Below are 16236 nucleotides of genomic sequence, written 5' to 3' on the forward strand. Positions count from 1 at the left end.
GCAGGAACAGGCCTTCAGCTGGGAAGGTGGGTAAATTTGGACCAAGAAGACAGTGTTTGCAGAATGAAATTCCAGAGTGACTTCAGATTGCCTCAATTAAAGCCAGATTTGTTGCCTCGCTTCCATTTACATTAGCTGTGAGGCTGCTTCTTTTCCTTAGGTGTTTCCATGGCCACTTAATGAAGCCCTTGTTTTAGCTTCTCACTTGGAAAGTAGGGAATAGGACAAAGGCAGCACCTGTTACAGCTCTGGCTGGCACTGGTTGCACGTAGTCAATCTCAACCACCTTCTGGCTTCCCAAATGTTGGTAAAGTCCTTTCCCTCTGATATTCTGAAGAGCAGCTCTTCAAGATGAGTGACTTCCAAAGTAGCTGATTGTGCAGAGGTTGTCGTGGCAGACAGGGTGGGAAGGCGTGCAGCTGGAGAAGCTGTGGGGCTATATATTTTGCACTGTTTGGAGTGTTTGTGAGCACAGCCTGAGTCAGCAGTCTGCGTTTTCTCCCAGGCAAGAAGAGATATTTCATGCAAATTTCGCCATCCTGTTCTCGTTTCCTGTGTATAAGAAGTGACCTGAGAGTGGAGAAGGAGACAAATCAGAAAGCTGTGATGCACGAGGGATACTATTAAGCCAGGAGCATTTCAAAACAAAGCTTTTCAGCAACTGAATTATTTAACAGCAGAAGAGCTGGGGAAAAGGAAGAGATTTCTGGCCTGAGTTGGCAGGATCTGTCCTGTCAATAAGGCTGACATGGGCACCCTTCTATACAAGGCTTGTAGGCTTGCTCCTGCAACCTGTGCTGAAGACAGGAGACCGAGGGGTTTTGAAGGCTGCTGAGTGTTGGAGTCTTTGCTTTCAACAAAGCTGTGTGTTCAGAAGGGAATATATCCACAGCACTGTGGGTGCCACCTGTGTCTGCTACTCTTTCCAGTATTAACCTTACTATTCCTTCTCACAGCATCATTAAGGTTGGAAAGGATCTCCAGAATCATGCAGTCTAACCATCAACCAACCCCACCAGGCCCACTAACCATGTCCCTAAGTGCTATGTCAACTCTTCCACTGCTCATACCAATCCTTAAAGGTCTTGTTTTGAGAGAATATAAATCCAGATTTTAAAACAAAGGGATTACAACAATCCTATTCACAACATACAACAGTGCCATACTATCTGTAGCTAGGATTCCTCTTAGAAAATCATCTCTGCTTTTGGGGGTTTGCCTATCCGAAAGGGTAACATACAGCTTGAATGCAAGCCAGTCAAAGCTCAACACCTCAGCAAAGTCAGTCCTCTGGGAAGCAGAAGCTGAGCAGCCCACGTGGGTGCTACCGGAGTCCTCCTCTGGAGAAGATGTGGAGCTGAGGTCTGGATCACACATGGCTGGGACAGTCCCAGCAGAGGCTCGCAGAGCTTTGTATTGCACCATTGCAGTTTAACCTGATTTGCAGTAATGGGGCCTTGTCTGGCCTCATCTACTGGCTCAGCTTCTCCCCATTAGTGAATCCTTTGGCTCTTACTACCCTCTCTCTTGTTTCAAGATCACCATGGATTGGGAACTCAGCCTCAAATGAATTGCTTCGTGTCTAGAATTTGTCACTGCTCCCAGATCATCAGCAGACAAAATGACTCAAAACATTCATCGCCATTATTGTAATTATTACTGTGATTGCTGCTTATTCCCAGCAGAAATTTCTCACCAAATGAGCCCTGATAAACCTTCAACAAATGCTGTCTTATTTTAAAGAACAAATAATTTCCAACAGGAATAGCAGACAGTTGAAGCTCCTTTGTGGGCTCAGAGCTGTGATGTGCAGGCTGTGCTTGTATGGGCACCAGCACTGGGCTCTGTACAGCCCAAGTGAAAACAGCAAAAGGTAACTGGGAAATAGATGTCAACAGTGTTTCTAATCGTCACGGACCTCCTTAGGCACATGTTTTTAATTGCTTTAAAATAATAATAATAAAAAAAAGAAGAAGTGAAATAAAAACAGTTATGAATAATCTAATAAGCTCACCAACCACCTGTGAAACGTGGCTTCCCAGCTGCACAGTATCAAACGCAGGAATAGAAAACAGAGCATTCTCCGAGGCAACGCACATCCACGTCATTCCAAAGCCACAGAAGAAAAATGCATTAATGCCATTTTTGGCTCACGGTGTGCATGCCACTCCATGTAAGTGGGTCGGAGGAGTGGTTGCTCAGAGAATGTGCTTTGAAGTAAAAAGCTGAGGAGGGGAAGGTGGAGGAGGAGGATGACACCGTCGACAAAATCCCGTGTCACAGTAATTTAAGGGATTGCAATCTGGCAGGAAGAATTACTCAAGAATAACTAAGCATGTTTGCCTATTATAAAGATATTCAGGAGTGAGTGCTCAAGCAATGTTAATGGGCGGCTTTATTCAGAAAGCAATTTGTTTTCCTGCTATGAAAAGAGGGTTATGTTTGCTGTGTTTTGGAGCAACCCAGCACGTGTCCTCGCTGTTTTTCATGGGAATGAGCTGTTTCATGGAGGGGAAAAGGTAACATCCTGACATGGAGGAAAAAAGAAAACTATTTTCAAGACCGTTTTGACATGGTTTTTCTTCTACACAGAACCAGACTTCAAATACAGCTTCTTAGCCACGACACTGAGTGACCCACCCAAAGAACTCTTTTTTCCACAAACAATATAACGTCGGGAGAAGGAGCCTGAGAGGAAAAGCAAACAGTCCTTAAAGCGACTGCTTTATTTGGATAGTTCTGAACCACTGGCGTTGGGGGCAGATTTTAAGTCGGTGGGCGTGGGGAGAGGAAAGCTCATGGTTTTGATTTGAAGTAGCCACATCAAAACCCGTTTTAGTGAATGGAATGGCAGTATTTTGAAAAATACATCCTTCTTAAGGGGATGTTAGGGAAAACAATCCCTGCTGAATGGTAAAAGCCAACATGTTGGCTGAGGAGGAAAAAAAATAGCCCAGAAGTAAGACAGTTGGATCAGTGCAAGCGAACCTTGCTCTGGCTGGAGCAGTACCTGTTTGGTGAAGGAAATCATTATGCACACATGTTGTTGGTGGGCAGGGAAGTCCTCTTTTCCACCACGTGGACTGCTGACATGGAGTTGTGCATGCTGCTGAAAAGCAGCTGTTTTGCTTGGAAGGGATTTGGAGCCCCAGTTTAAGACCTGTCCATCTGTCCTGACTGGGTACGGCCTACCAGCCAAGTCCCGAAGTCACTGCTGATGGATGAGCCACAGACCTGTGTGCTGGCTGCTGTGCGAACAATATTGTGAACAATAACATGATTTGGAGCAATAAAGACACAGAAAGTAGATGCTGGGCAATGAGGACATCTCTTACTGAGTCTTCTAACCTTTGGCTTCAGCTTTGCCTTGTACTTCTGATCACCGCAGAGTAAATTTTAGAGGGGGATGGTTTCCTTCTTCGCATGCTTTCAGAACACTGCATCTCTCCCACATGGATAGCCCTAGATCTAAAGGAAATATACCTATATATATGCATATATATTTCATCAAAGTCCAAGCATGGAGCAGGTGACCATGATGTGGCAAGAGCAAGCAAGGGCCACCATAGTAGCACCTTCTTTAGCAGGCTATGAAGCTTCAGTCAGAGGCAGCCAAAGATCAGGACCTCCACAAAGGTTTCTGAGGTCTGGAAATGTGTTTTCATTCTGGTGTGGAACAAGAACCAAAGTACCGCAAAGGTTTCTGAGAACTGGAAATGTGTTTTCATTCTGGTGTGGAACAAGAACCAAAATAGTCAAATGCTCCACCGAAATGGATATGGTTTTCTTGTTATTTTTGCCATTGAAACATCTGTTTTCAGATTGAGATCAGGGTTCTCATTTAGATCTTTCTCTGCTTATAAATTGACCCCAGAAACTCTGAAAACTTTCCCATGGAAATATTATTAATGGGACTATTTCACTGTGAGATGTTATGGTTTGGATGAAGCAGCACTTTCCAACAACAGTCTCATTAAGATGTTTGAGTAGCTTCAGTCTCAAAAGCACAAACTATTTTTTTCGAGCCTTTTCAGGTCCTACTGCAAAAAAAAAACAAGCAGTACCAAAGTAACATTGTCACCCATTAGATATGTAAAATGAGAGCTGTATTATTGCCTATCTGTTACAGTCTTTTATCAACGGATCTTTGTTCACAACAAATCTCTTACAAAAATGAGAGAAAAAGAAAATATCACAAAATACTTCCAGACAAGGCTCTCTGTGCCATTCAGTAAGGATGCAGTTTGGTCATTAATCACCCACATTTAGGCAAGCAGTTAGAAAAGCCCAGCTGTTCCAGGCCACAATGCTTTCCTTCACTACATTAGTATCTCCTTATTAACAAGACAACTTCAACGCGTGATCTCCAAGAAGGACCTTAGTGCCTTATTCCCAAGGTGGCTATTGTGGTGTTGTTTAAGATCGGAAAGTTCATGCACTTAACGCCCTTGAAAAATCCCAGCTTTGTGTAAAGAGGTTTTGTACAGGCAATAGTTGAGCTCACGCTGGTGCTGCTGTTACATGGCAGCTCCCAAGACACCTTGGGGTCTCCAACCTTCCCAGTGAGCGGTTATGGATATCCCTCTCTGGAGATGAACTTTTGGACAAGAGTCAGGTACTGAGCAAACTCTGAGCTTCAAATGAGTGGGAGCTGTCTGAGGCATTTAATTTGTGCTTCGTGCCAGGGCTGGTTGAAGCACTGACCAAATGTCTCCTCATTTCTACCCCTCCCAGCACTGCATAATGCCAAGCTGCTGCATTTGCTCTACTCGTCTCTAATGGAGGCTCTTTTTTCTCTTCTTTTTCCTTGCAAGCATCCACTGTCCAGGATTTCACAGAAGGGAATCTGGTGCTAGGAGCCATTTGGATGATGCCAGCCTGTTGAACACATTCAGGTAAAGCTCATGCATGCTTTGCTGGATTGAACCCATGCACATCCTCCCATTCAGGAACACACTCCCTCATCCTTACCCCAGGGATGGCATGGCATGTTGGGATCTGCTCATGGCTGCCCCCTCTTTTGGCATCACCATCACCCATCAATGCCTTCCAGAAACATATTCACACTTTCTTAAACCCACAGCTATGGAGTGGGCTTAAAATTTTCCCCGGGCACATTCCTAGGGCCTCTGGTTTCCAAACTGTCAGGAATTTGCCACACAAACATGCTCCTTCCCTTGATTTCTTTCTTCCAAGTAATTAGATTGGAGATTGTTTGCTACCTGTCATACCTTGGTTTAAGCCTTTTGGGAACAAAGTGGGAGAAGGAAAAAAAAATGAGAGGCTCAGGGTGGATTAAGGCTGCTGATTGTAGTAACAAGAGAAGGTATTTTAATGACAGGTTTAAGACTTGCTAAGTAACTGCAGTGAGGATTATGAATATATTTTGTAACAGGGTAAGATTAGCAGATAATCCCTTAGGAAAAAAAGAAAAAGAAAGAGATTGTGATTTTTTTTATTTATTTTTTTTTTTTTGAATCTTTTTCAAAAGAAAAATAAACACAAAAAAGCCTTAAAAAATTCTACACGTGGAAAATTTTCCTTTGAAGCATTGGCATCCTGGAGTATTTTTGGGTCAGTATCTTTGGCAGGATTAAGCTGATGTATCTTAACGCGAGTAAAGAAATGTTGATTTATAGCACGTTTAATTTGAGCGTTTCTTAAAGGGACTAACGAGCTTCTTGCCAAGGAGCAGCCTGGCATCCCCAGCTGCAGTGAGCAGTCCTTAAGGGGTGAGCTGACTTTCTCTTGCCCTGGAACAATGGTGTCATTGATACCTAAATGTCATATGGAAATTTCAAGGACACTTGGGGCCTTTCTGTTTCCTGACTCCATGAGACCTGATCTTAACCCTCACCAAACTGAATCTCTGACCAGCCATTAGCTTTGGATTTGACCCTTTCTGTCTATTCATCATGGGGAAGGGAAGTGATGCACAAAAAGCTGTATTTTTGTTCATTATCAGCAGTAGGAATTTACTGCCTTTAACATCTTCTTCTTGTCTATATGTACATGTTTCTATGTTCATAAGATCTGTGTGAGCAGATCTCTGCTGACAAAGGTTGTTTTTCCAAGCAGTGTTGGGGCTATGCAAAACCCCAACACTTGGCTGCTTGAACCTGGTGAGGAGTAGGGTCCCTCAGACCTCTACCAACTATAATGCAAACTCAGCATCATAGAATCATTAAGGACCAATAAAGACCAATAAGATCATCTAGTCTAATCACCAGCCCATGTCTGTGACTGCTCTAGAACCTGTTTCTCAGTGTGACATCCAGCCTTTTCTTGAACACCTCCAGGGATGGTGACTCCATTACCTCCCTATTCCAATCCTCTTGGTCCATGGGGTAGGATTATGTCTAATCTCTGGGTAGCAGAGTTTGGGTCCGATTTCCTCTTTCTTTTTTATTAAATGCTATGTATTCAGGTTTGAAGAATACCATAAGTGGATTTAGAAATGAGTCAGAAGTGTTTCCAGGGGAATGTTATAGGCTCTTGGATTTGCCTTGAAGCTGAGCATCACCATAGCTCTTTTCCAACTGCAAAATCATGAATCATTGGATGCAACAAGGCTCAGAGTTCATAGGGGAAATTTCTGATCAAAAGTGTTTCTCGGCTATGACTTTATAAATAACAGCACTTTATTTTATCTTTCTTTTTTCTTTTTTTTTTTTTTTTTCCCAAGGAGGGAACTACTAATATTACCATCTCCTGTATAGGGATCTTCAGTGACTTACCTCAGTATTTCTTCACTTAAAATCAGAGGAGCAAAAAAGCATTCCGTGGAAATAAAGAGAGAAATTCATAGGATGTTTTTGGTAGGAAGCATCTCACTTAGATTTTAGTCCTTCTCAGCAGAAACAACAGCCAAATGTCAAACTACAGGATAAATCCCAATGGCCAAAGGCTTCACTCATGGGCATGTTGTTCCCCCTTTCTGACCAGCACAAGACACAACTCACATCTCAGAAGCGGAGGCAAGACTCAAGCTAAGTTGCTGCTGTGACATTAAATTATGTTTTAGGGCCACTGAAGGGCTTTCTGAGATCAAAGAGAGGGAAATGAAAGCCAACAGTGATTTAAAAGAAGGTGGGAAACAGCAAAAAAGGACAAATTGCTCTGGATGGAACTTTCTTCAAAGCACACTGAGATCAACACGAGTCATATCTCTTATCCAGACAGGTTTTGCTGCAAGCCTGTGGTTAAATGTCCAGTTATGGTGTTTGTTTGGTCCATGGCCATGGAGAAGCAGAAACTGCTTTTTCTCTCAGAGAAGCAGTTCCTTGCCAAGTATCCCCACACAAAGAAAACAAACACAGGAGAAGGCACCATCGCAGATACCCAGGGAGATAAGCTGCAAAAACATGTGCTCTGGGCAAAAGTGCAAGGTGCAGAATGTGAGTTCATGTTCTACATGTGTTCTTCACTCTGTTTTGTTTATTTTTGCACGGTTTTGATGTGTTAAATTAAGGGATAGTTCATGGCCGTAAGTCATCTTCTTGCTGTCGGAAGCCAAATAGTGGGAAGCAGGTATCTCACACATCAGAGGCCAGCTGTTTCACAGGGAGACTTCAAATGACTAAAGCGAGAACATGAGCGGTTGTTCCGTGGCTCAAAAATATTGAAAGAACTCCAAAGTTTTGGGAACAAAAATTGCCCTAGGTCTCAACTGCAAATTAGAAAGGGATGAAAATATCTGCCCCTCAAAGCATTTCAGTGATTGAGATCATCAAACTACCAGGGCTGGGGCTGAGTTTCCATGATCCCTCTTGATCTGCTCCAAAGGCTTTATTTGAAGCAGAACCAGCCTGTGCAGCACATAGTGCTGAGTCCAAAGAGGTGATCCCAGTCCATGGTTGGCTGTACTCTGCTTTAACACTTATCTGACCTTACTTTCAGCACAGTGGAAGCAAAAAAATGACCCATCCTAGCCCAGCCAGCCAGTTTCCTGCTGAATCTGTGGGTTCAAAACCTGGCTGTTGGCCTTTGAGAACCAGCTTGAGTTTTCCTGATGTTTCCACAGTGCTGGTGGTCTTATTGATCACAACAAGTTAGGCAGCAAACAAGAAAACAAGGAAGAATCAAACCTTTTCCAGAAATTTCCCTATCTATGGGGAAAAAACTGAGTATGCAGGAGCCACAGCTACTGACAATTAAAATCCATCAACCTTTTAGTATAGAGATCCATGCTGTAACTTGATGGCAAACTCAATGGCATTAAGTAAAGCGGAGTAATTAAGCTTTAATTAGCTTAATTAATTAGCTATTTTTCTAACATGCTTCAGTCCCCAAAAGAGTTTGCATAAAATGCTTTTATGAACTAACCCATCAGTGCAGGTGGGGATTGAATTTATCTATTAATTTATTTCCAATTAGTAACCTAATCGATTCAGAACAGAAATTACTTTTCTCAGTCATTTTGTATTTTCCTTTCCTATTCACCATAACTCATCGATGATAATAAAACCACCAGGACGGGACCAATGGCACCAATAGTCGTGTCACTAACTCACAGCTCAGCATCAAGTTTGCAGCTCTCCTGTGTGTTTCCCCAAATCCAATTTAAGCTCATAATGTACTTTATTAGCTGAAGACAGAATATTTAAAGTCAAAATATTTTGTTTTTTAAGTTTCGTCTTTTGAAATGGCAATTGGCGATATATTCAAGCCACATGTTAGCCACTTGTTTTTAGGACAGAGGGTGTACCTTAGTACAAACCTTTCTCTGTTTCTTGAAAAAACAACAATAAACCACCCTTTGCCTTTTATCCACATCTGGCTGCAGCAAAAACAGTGACCCATGGAATTCAAAATTTCATACTTCACTGCTGCAGGCAAAGTCCAGGGGTTATTCTGGCTGTGTTTGTGAAAGATGTAGCGCTGTCAGGAGGAGAAGTGCTTATTGAAAAAACACGTGGGGTTTCTGTTTCCAAAAATTATGGAATTAAGCAGTGATAAAAGACTTTTTAATGCCTGGTAGTCATTCATGGGATTTAATAGGGAGCGGCTCAGTTGCTAATCGCAAGACAAGAGCAAACATCCCATGTCAGATCTCATGTATGGAGGGCTGCAGCTCAACAGATCTGCGATGCTGAAATACCTCTCCAAGGATCTGCAATTCCAAGGAGGCTGTTAAACATAAATGACTAAAGATAGTAACCTCGAATTTAAGCTTATGCTAAATATATTGCAATACCAGAGTAGGTCAAGCTTTCTAAGAATTCAAGGAGGGAAAGAGTTATCAGATAGAGGGGGGATGAACCTAAGCAATTTCCACCATCTGAAGATCATCTTTCTCCATTTCTGAAGGCCATGAAATAGAATTTAAGGTTGGTCTGAACTGAAAAACCAGAAGTTATAGTCAAATCCTTATTCTTTCTCTGAGTAGCAACCTGCTACAATTACTACACATGCTTGTAGAAACCCTACATTATTTTAGTGGTGTGGTTTAATACACGTGGTGATGGGTTGATGGTTGGACTAGGTGATCTTAGTGGTCTTTTCCAACTTTAATGACTCTATTATTCTGTTATTATTATTTTATCATTCCTCTAGCTTATCAGTTGCCCAAAACTCATCACTCAAGTCACCTTCATCTGGTCTAAAGGACTCCCCATGTTTAGAGTTGGACAGTTTTGTAGATGGGAAAATGCAGTCAAGTGAATGCATCTCTGCGGGAAACAGATGTGAAATCCTCTGGCTGCCTCACCATTCCTAAGTGAATTTTCACCCATGCTATGCTTTCCCCCAGCAAGATCAGCACGCTGCTGCTTCCAAGGGAAATGTCTGATTCCCAAATCTGGTTCTGGCTGGCATGCTGATCCTATCATCTTTCATGTGTGTGCAGGGACGGGGGACTTTACAACTTTAATGATTGCCGAAAGTTCATCTGCCAGTGCGACCTTTAGGAAGCACATTTCCTTCTGCCTCGCATGTGATTCTGAAAAACATTTGGTTGACATCTTTCTTTGAAGCTTCCCAATCATCCTACATATCTACCAAATCCGAACAGCAAACCATTGACAGAACCACAGTTTCACAATATTTTGATTAAAGAACAACTCGTCCTCTCTGCTTTGATGCTTCCCTGTCTGTGTTTCCTGGAGGCAGAATTTCAACACTGAGCAGGACATTGGATCTCAGCCATTTAAAGCGGCAATGCTTTTTCTTTGTGGCATTTGATAAGGAAGACACCCTGGAAGCAGGGCGCGAAGCAGGTATTTAATGGCTTTCCTTTCTTGGTACACTCTTGAGGTTGTTTAAGTCCTTTCCTGACTAATCATCTTCTTTGATTACATCAAAAATGCCTGGTGTAGATGCAGAATTACAAACAGCATCCCTATGCTTGTGGTTATGCTTTCATAAAACATTATGCACTACAATAACCTTTGTAATTGAAACAGCGACAAGTGAAACAAACTATCATTTCAAGTAGAAAAATGCTTTACATATATATGTCACTGATCATTTCTATTAGAAGGAAGATCTGAGTAATAAACTCTCTATTATTTATCTTTTTAAATCCCAAGCCAGCTAATACATTGTATCTTATTAGTCATATGGGAATCATGGAAGTATTTCTTTCCACTCAGATTGCCTAAGAGTTAACCTAGGCACAAGGCAGAGCATGCTGATGACACCAAGACCGTGTAGATAAATTTCATATGCTTTCCAACACCATCACATTTGGTTTATATCAGCGGCGCTGAATTCCTCCTTAATTCCCCAAATTGCATTCCAATTAGTTGACATCCATATTAGCTGGATGTTAATCCAGCTAAAAATAAATGCAAATGAACTCGTATGTACTTGGAAAACAAGCTATTCCCACTTTGCTGGTTTTTGGGAGGCATCAGCCATCTTTATTCCCCATCCTTTCAAGGCTGCTTGAGGGGGTCACATGAGAAAGGTATTCTGAAACACAAGAGCAAAGGACAGTGCAAGAGGAGAAATGACTGTCCAGCTTCTCTGAAGGCCACCTTCATCCTCACCTCCAAGCCAGATCCTGGGGTTCACATAGCAAACCAAGGGGAATGGCCTCGCCGCCCATCCAATGGCCTGTTGCCAAAATGGCACGTATTGCTGGCTGTGCTGCTATCACTACAGCATTCTCCCAGTTGAGAACGAATGTGATTAACGAGAAAACTTTTTGGTTTTGTTTTTGTTTTTTTCTGGCATGTTCTGAACGTTTCTAAAAAGAACTGTAATCAAATTGTAAATCTTGCTTTCCCTTTTCACCCCCAAGATCTGTTTGCCCGTCGTTCTGTTTCTAGGGTTATCTATGCTAGCACCATCTGCTGCATCCCGGAGATATTACAGGCTTATTAAGAAAGCCACTTCATTTGAAACTGAGGAAGCATCAGAGGTGTGAGGGATGTGTGCTTCCAGGTGGCTTACAAGGAGAAGCTCCAGGTGATGACAGATGAGCCCAGGCTGGGCAGTACTTACTCTCCAGCCTTATTTACTTGCCCACTTTGCTCCCCCAGAGCTCCCAGTCTTCCCATGCAAAAATGCACAGTGGCATTTCCATGAGCCTGCAAGGGGGCTGGCCCATGCTGGGTTGGAGTCTGTGTCCCTGATTACAAGGGCTTTAATGTCCATTTCCCTGCTCCTTTGATCCTGCCCATGGCATGCAGAGGAAAGGAAAATCTGGCTTTTGTCTGAAGCACGTTTAACCCTGCTGCCCAGAAATGGGACCTTGTCAGTCAATGGATTTCATGGGTGGATGAATGAGATCACAACAGTTTTCAGCTCATTAAAAATAAAAGGCCTTCCTACCTCTTGCTTTGGATCTGTTGGGAAATTAACGTGTTTAATATCAGACCTTAATGGCAACAGAACACAGCATTATTACTTTTATAAGACAAATACAAGCAGTAGCTATATAGCTCATCATCTCCTGAGCTGGGGTGGATTTCAGATGAGCTCCTGCTGCCCAGCTGGTATGAAATCCCCAGTAATAGGTCACAGATGGCACCGCTGCAGCCAGGGGTCACACAGGCATTCTGTTATATTCCTCCACGGGCTCTGGGATCACATGGTCTCATCTCCAGCTGCAGTTTCAGAAGGGTTTGAAGTCAGGAGCAAAGCCTGCCCAGAGCTTGTTTTCTTTTCTTTTTCTTCTTTTTTTTTTTTTTTTTTTGTTCTGTAATGTGACTGATTCTTCATCACTTGCAGGTTCCCATCCAACACTGGGTTCTGTGGCACTGCTGTGTGTCTGCATGTGGGCTTGATATTGCAGGTCTCCTTTGTGAAGCAGATGTGAGCAGTGAAGATGTCCGTGACAGTGACTGGAACTGAATGACCTTTAAGGTCCTTTCCAATCTAAGCCACTCTGTGACTCTATGATTCCAAGAGCTTTGCTATCTTGTTTGATATTGAAACAGAGAGCTCTAGGAGAGATCACATCTCAGAATTCATATGTTGAAATGTCAGCATTACATTAAGCTGGCACTCGAGGCTTCCTAGTAAATCCAGCAATTGTCAGCATTTATTGATGCTAATTAAGATGGCGAATGTACGACAGCAGAACTACTGTGGTTATATAAGCAAAACTCAGCTTGGCACTATCCAGTGGGCTTAAGAGTGGCATAGCCCTGCCTGCCTTGTCTGATTTGGGGGAAAGGAAGCGCCTGTCAGTGTTTGCACAAACATCACTGACAGAGCGAGGCCATCGCATCTGTCCTGTGTGCTCCGACTGCAAATAGCTAAACCATCTGATTCATACTTAGCCTAATTATATTAATCCTAAAGCAAATAATCCCGGCTCTTATGCTGTCAGTGTGTAATTCTGGTGTTATTACGAGATCACTGAAAATAGGGCTGGAAGGGAGCTTGCCAGGTCGTGCTGTATGGTGGTGCCAAGCTCTCTGGTCCATTCCAGTGGGGCTGAGGTGCTCCAAGCAGCTGCATTCACACCAAGCAGCAGTGGCAAATCCCTGAAAATCCACACACAGCATCCCTACCTTTACCCTAAATCTCTCTCTCTGCGGATGAAGCTGTGATTTCTTGCCTCATTCCCCAGTGGACTCAGAACCAGTTTATTCCCTTCCTCTCAGTTTAAATATTTGAGTTATAATATCATGTCTTCCCTCTTAGCCCTCTCTGCTCAGGACGACATGAGCTCGGTGCTGGCTGGCTTGCTGCAGAAATCACGTTTTCTAGAGCTCTCCTCATTCCCTGCTGAACTCTCTCCAGATCTTCCCTGAGGTCCGGATTACAAAGTTGGACCATTCAGTGTGGCTGAGGTTTGCCAACCCCAGGCACAGCAGAAATGATGCGTGCAGCAGTGTGACAGATAGTTACATCTGTGACAAATGACTCTCTGCTCTGCGTGACCCAGAGTGGTGTCTGCTTTTCACAGATGCCATTTGGCACATCAAACTGTCTTTGGACCAATTCTGGGATGGTTATCCCAACCTGCAGACCTTCTCAGCTCCCAGTTCCTTCCTTATTCTTTGCACCTGTCCTAATGATGTGCCAGCACTGGCTTTTTTCCCCGCATTTCATAGCATCCTCTTTATTTTAGATGGAGACTTTTGGGATCTTATCTTGGCCATGCAAGGGCTTACAACATGTCTTGTCTCGTTCTCACCTTAATACTGTTGTTTGCAAATACTCCAGGACCAAAAAATATATATTTTTCTGTTTGGTTGTCGTTGTTTTCTTAAACAAACTAACAAGAAGAAACCCCAAGAAAACAATTTATGGCTTTTCTAATCAACTGAAGAGCTGATTGTTAACGTGCCTGTGACCAGGATAGATTTTCTCAAGACCTATCCTGCGCCTTCAGGCTTTGGCTGACTGTGATGGAACTATTGGAAGAGCTGGTGTTATTTATAGTAGCTCATTATTTCCACTTTCTTTCCCAACATTTGCACATCTTTGAAAAGAATTGGACACGTCATTTGGGAGAGAACTCCAGCTTAGCTTTTATATGATTCAAACCTGTTTGTTTGCTGTATTGAGCTAAGTTTGATATGGGTGTAGTGTAAAACCAGGATAAATCTGAAAAGGAATTGCAATGTCTACATAGTCATTTTTAGTTCCAACTCAAGCAAGTCAATGGAATCATAGAATCATTAAGGTTGGAAAAGCTCACTAATGTCATCTGACCATCCAACCATCAACCCACCCGCACCATGCTCACTAACTATGTCCCTCACATGCGGCTGATCAGACCTGCAAGTATTTCTCTGTTGCCTTCATAGCTATCCCACTTACAGTACAGCTTAGGTATGATAGACAGGGTATTCTAGCTCAGATGAATTGCCAAACATCGTGATCTAGGCAATTGCCAAACATCACAGCATGGTACCTACACACAGCCCTGTCCTTGCAGGGTTGTAATGAACTGGAGCATAGAGAGTGAGCAGGAGCAGGAGATTTCGCAAGTGAAAGAAAATGAAGCCAAGTATGACATTAGAAATACAACGAGGGAGTAAGTGTTTGTAGAATGAGGTCTTTAACATAATTGCTCTCTGAATGATTAGTCCTGAAGATAGGAGAGTGTGTCTTGTTTCAGGGCTGAACTGACTCTGAGCATCTGGGGCTGTTGCAACAGGTCCCAATCTCCCTTGGCAAACATTAGGATGAAGGAGGGCTTCTCCAGCACTGGGAGAAAAGGGCCCCACATGTGCACAAAGACAATAGTCCTTGGCTAATGCAACAAAAACCAGCCCAAACTCTGAGAGTTTCCAAATCCTGTTGAAACCCCTCATGTGCAATACCAGGAAAATATAAAACCACCTGGGTTTCTGAAACTGTTTTATTTATTTCCCTGCATGAGGGCACTGAGGTCAAGAAGAGCCTTGCAGAGGGCAACAAATTATGGACTTGCTTTCAAAATAAAGCTGGGTCTGTTCATAGAACATTTACATGAAGCCTTAGCATGTGACAGCCTTGTGATCCATGTACCAGGCACAAGCAACATGGAGAGCAATGCACGCAGTACTGTGTGATGGTTCACAGATAAATAAATCAGTGCGTTTTGACCTGTGCACTGCAGACCCATGGGTGTCCATGGATTATATCCAAGAGGTCTGTGAAATGTAGCGAAGGAAATCCAGTTTAGATGTATTGCAAGGGGATCTGCATCTCCATTAGAGAATATTTAAGTGTCTGTTAAATAAGTCAAAGCACTGAAAAGAGAGGAAAAAAAAATGCTATAATACTACATTTGCAAATGACTGCTATGTTGTAGGGATAAATACCCAAGGGTAAATACACATATTATGCAATACTGCATTCAAAATAAATAAAACCCTTCACAACCAAAGTTTGTCATAGGAGTTGTTGAGTTACAGATGAGCTTCACGGATCTTTGTCTTTTGTTTCCGTAGCGTTGAGTTTTAGCATCTGTCAGTGAGTTATTAACCAAAACTGAAGCAGATCCCAGCCACGCTGCCCTGTGTTCCTGGCTGGGTATGAGAAATGGCCAAGGCTTAATGAGCCCACGCCATGGCTTTGATGTTCAGTTGTAACCTGGGTTTGCCATTTATGGGAAGGAAATTGCTGCTGAGCCATTGGAGATGTGGATCATAGAATCAAGGAATATTCTGAGTTGGTAGGGACCCACTTGGACCATTGAGTCCAGCTCCTGGACTGCCCTGCATAGGTTTCTCTGCCTGGCAAAGCACCCAAAGTAGGTACAAGTGCTAAGAGTAAAGCTCTGGGGATTCACCAAGGTGAGGTGCTTTTAGGCTAATGTGAAAAACCCAATCTATGCACGGAAGTATACATAATAGTTGGGATCATATCTGAAATTATATCAGGTAAGAGAAAAATAGAAGGCAGGGAGCCAACAGCAAGTAGAAACCTACCTCCTGTGGTATATCACTGCAATTAGTTATGTGTGATTGGGAGCAGATGAGGCTCTATCTTGCTATGAAACACCATTGCAAAAGAACCCTAAAAGCCCAATAAATTCCTAGACATGACCTATCTTCAAAGATCTATCTGCAAAATACACAAAGCTTTTTTTTCTGTCTCCATACTTGAAAAAAATCCCCATTTACACTGCTGCAGGAAGCCAGCCACACACATCCCTTAGGTCTTATTATGCAGGAGAACAGCATTTTGGGGAGGCCATGACCCAGAACTGAATGCTGCATAAGAGCAGTCCAGGAACAGAGGGCATGATCCCACATTGTTCCACCACTAAATAATCCTACCATTGGGGATTCACTTCTCTGCCAACCACCCCTAATTAATGCTGGTAGATACGACTCTAATACC

This window comes from Excalfactoria chinensis, chromosome 8 (genome assembly GCF_039878825.1).
Source record: "Excalfactoria chinensis isolate bCotChi1 chromosome 8, bCotChi1.hap2, whole genome shotgun sequence".
Classification (NCBI taxonomy): domain Eukaryota; kingdom Metazoa; phylum Chordata; class Aves; order Galliformes; family Phasianidae; genus Excalfactoria; species Excalfactoria chinensis.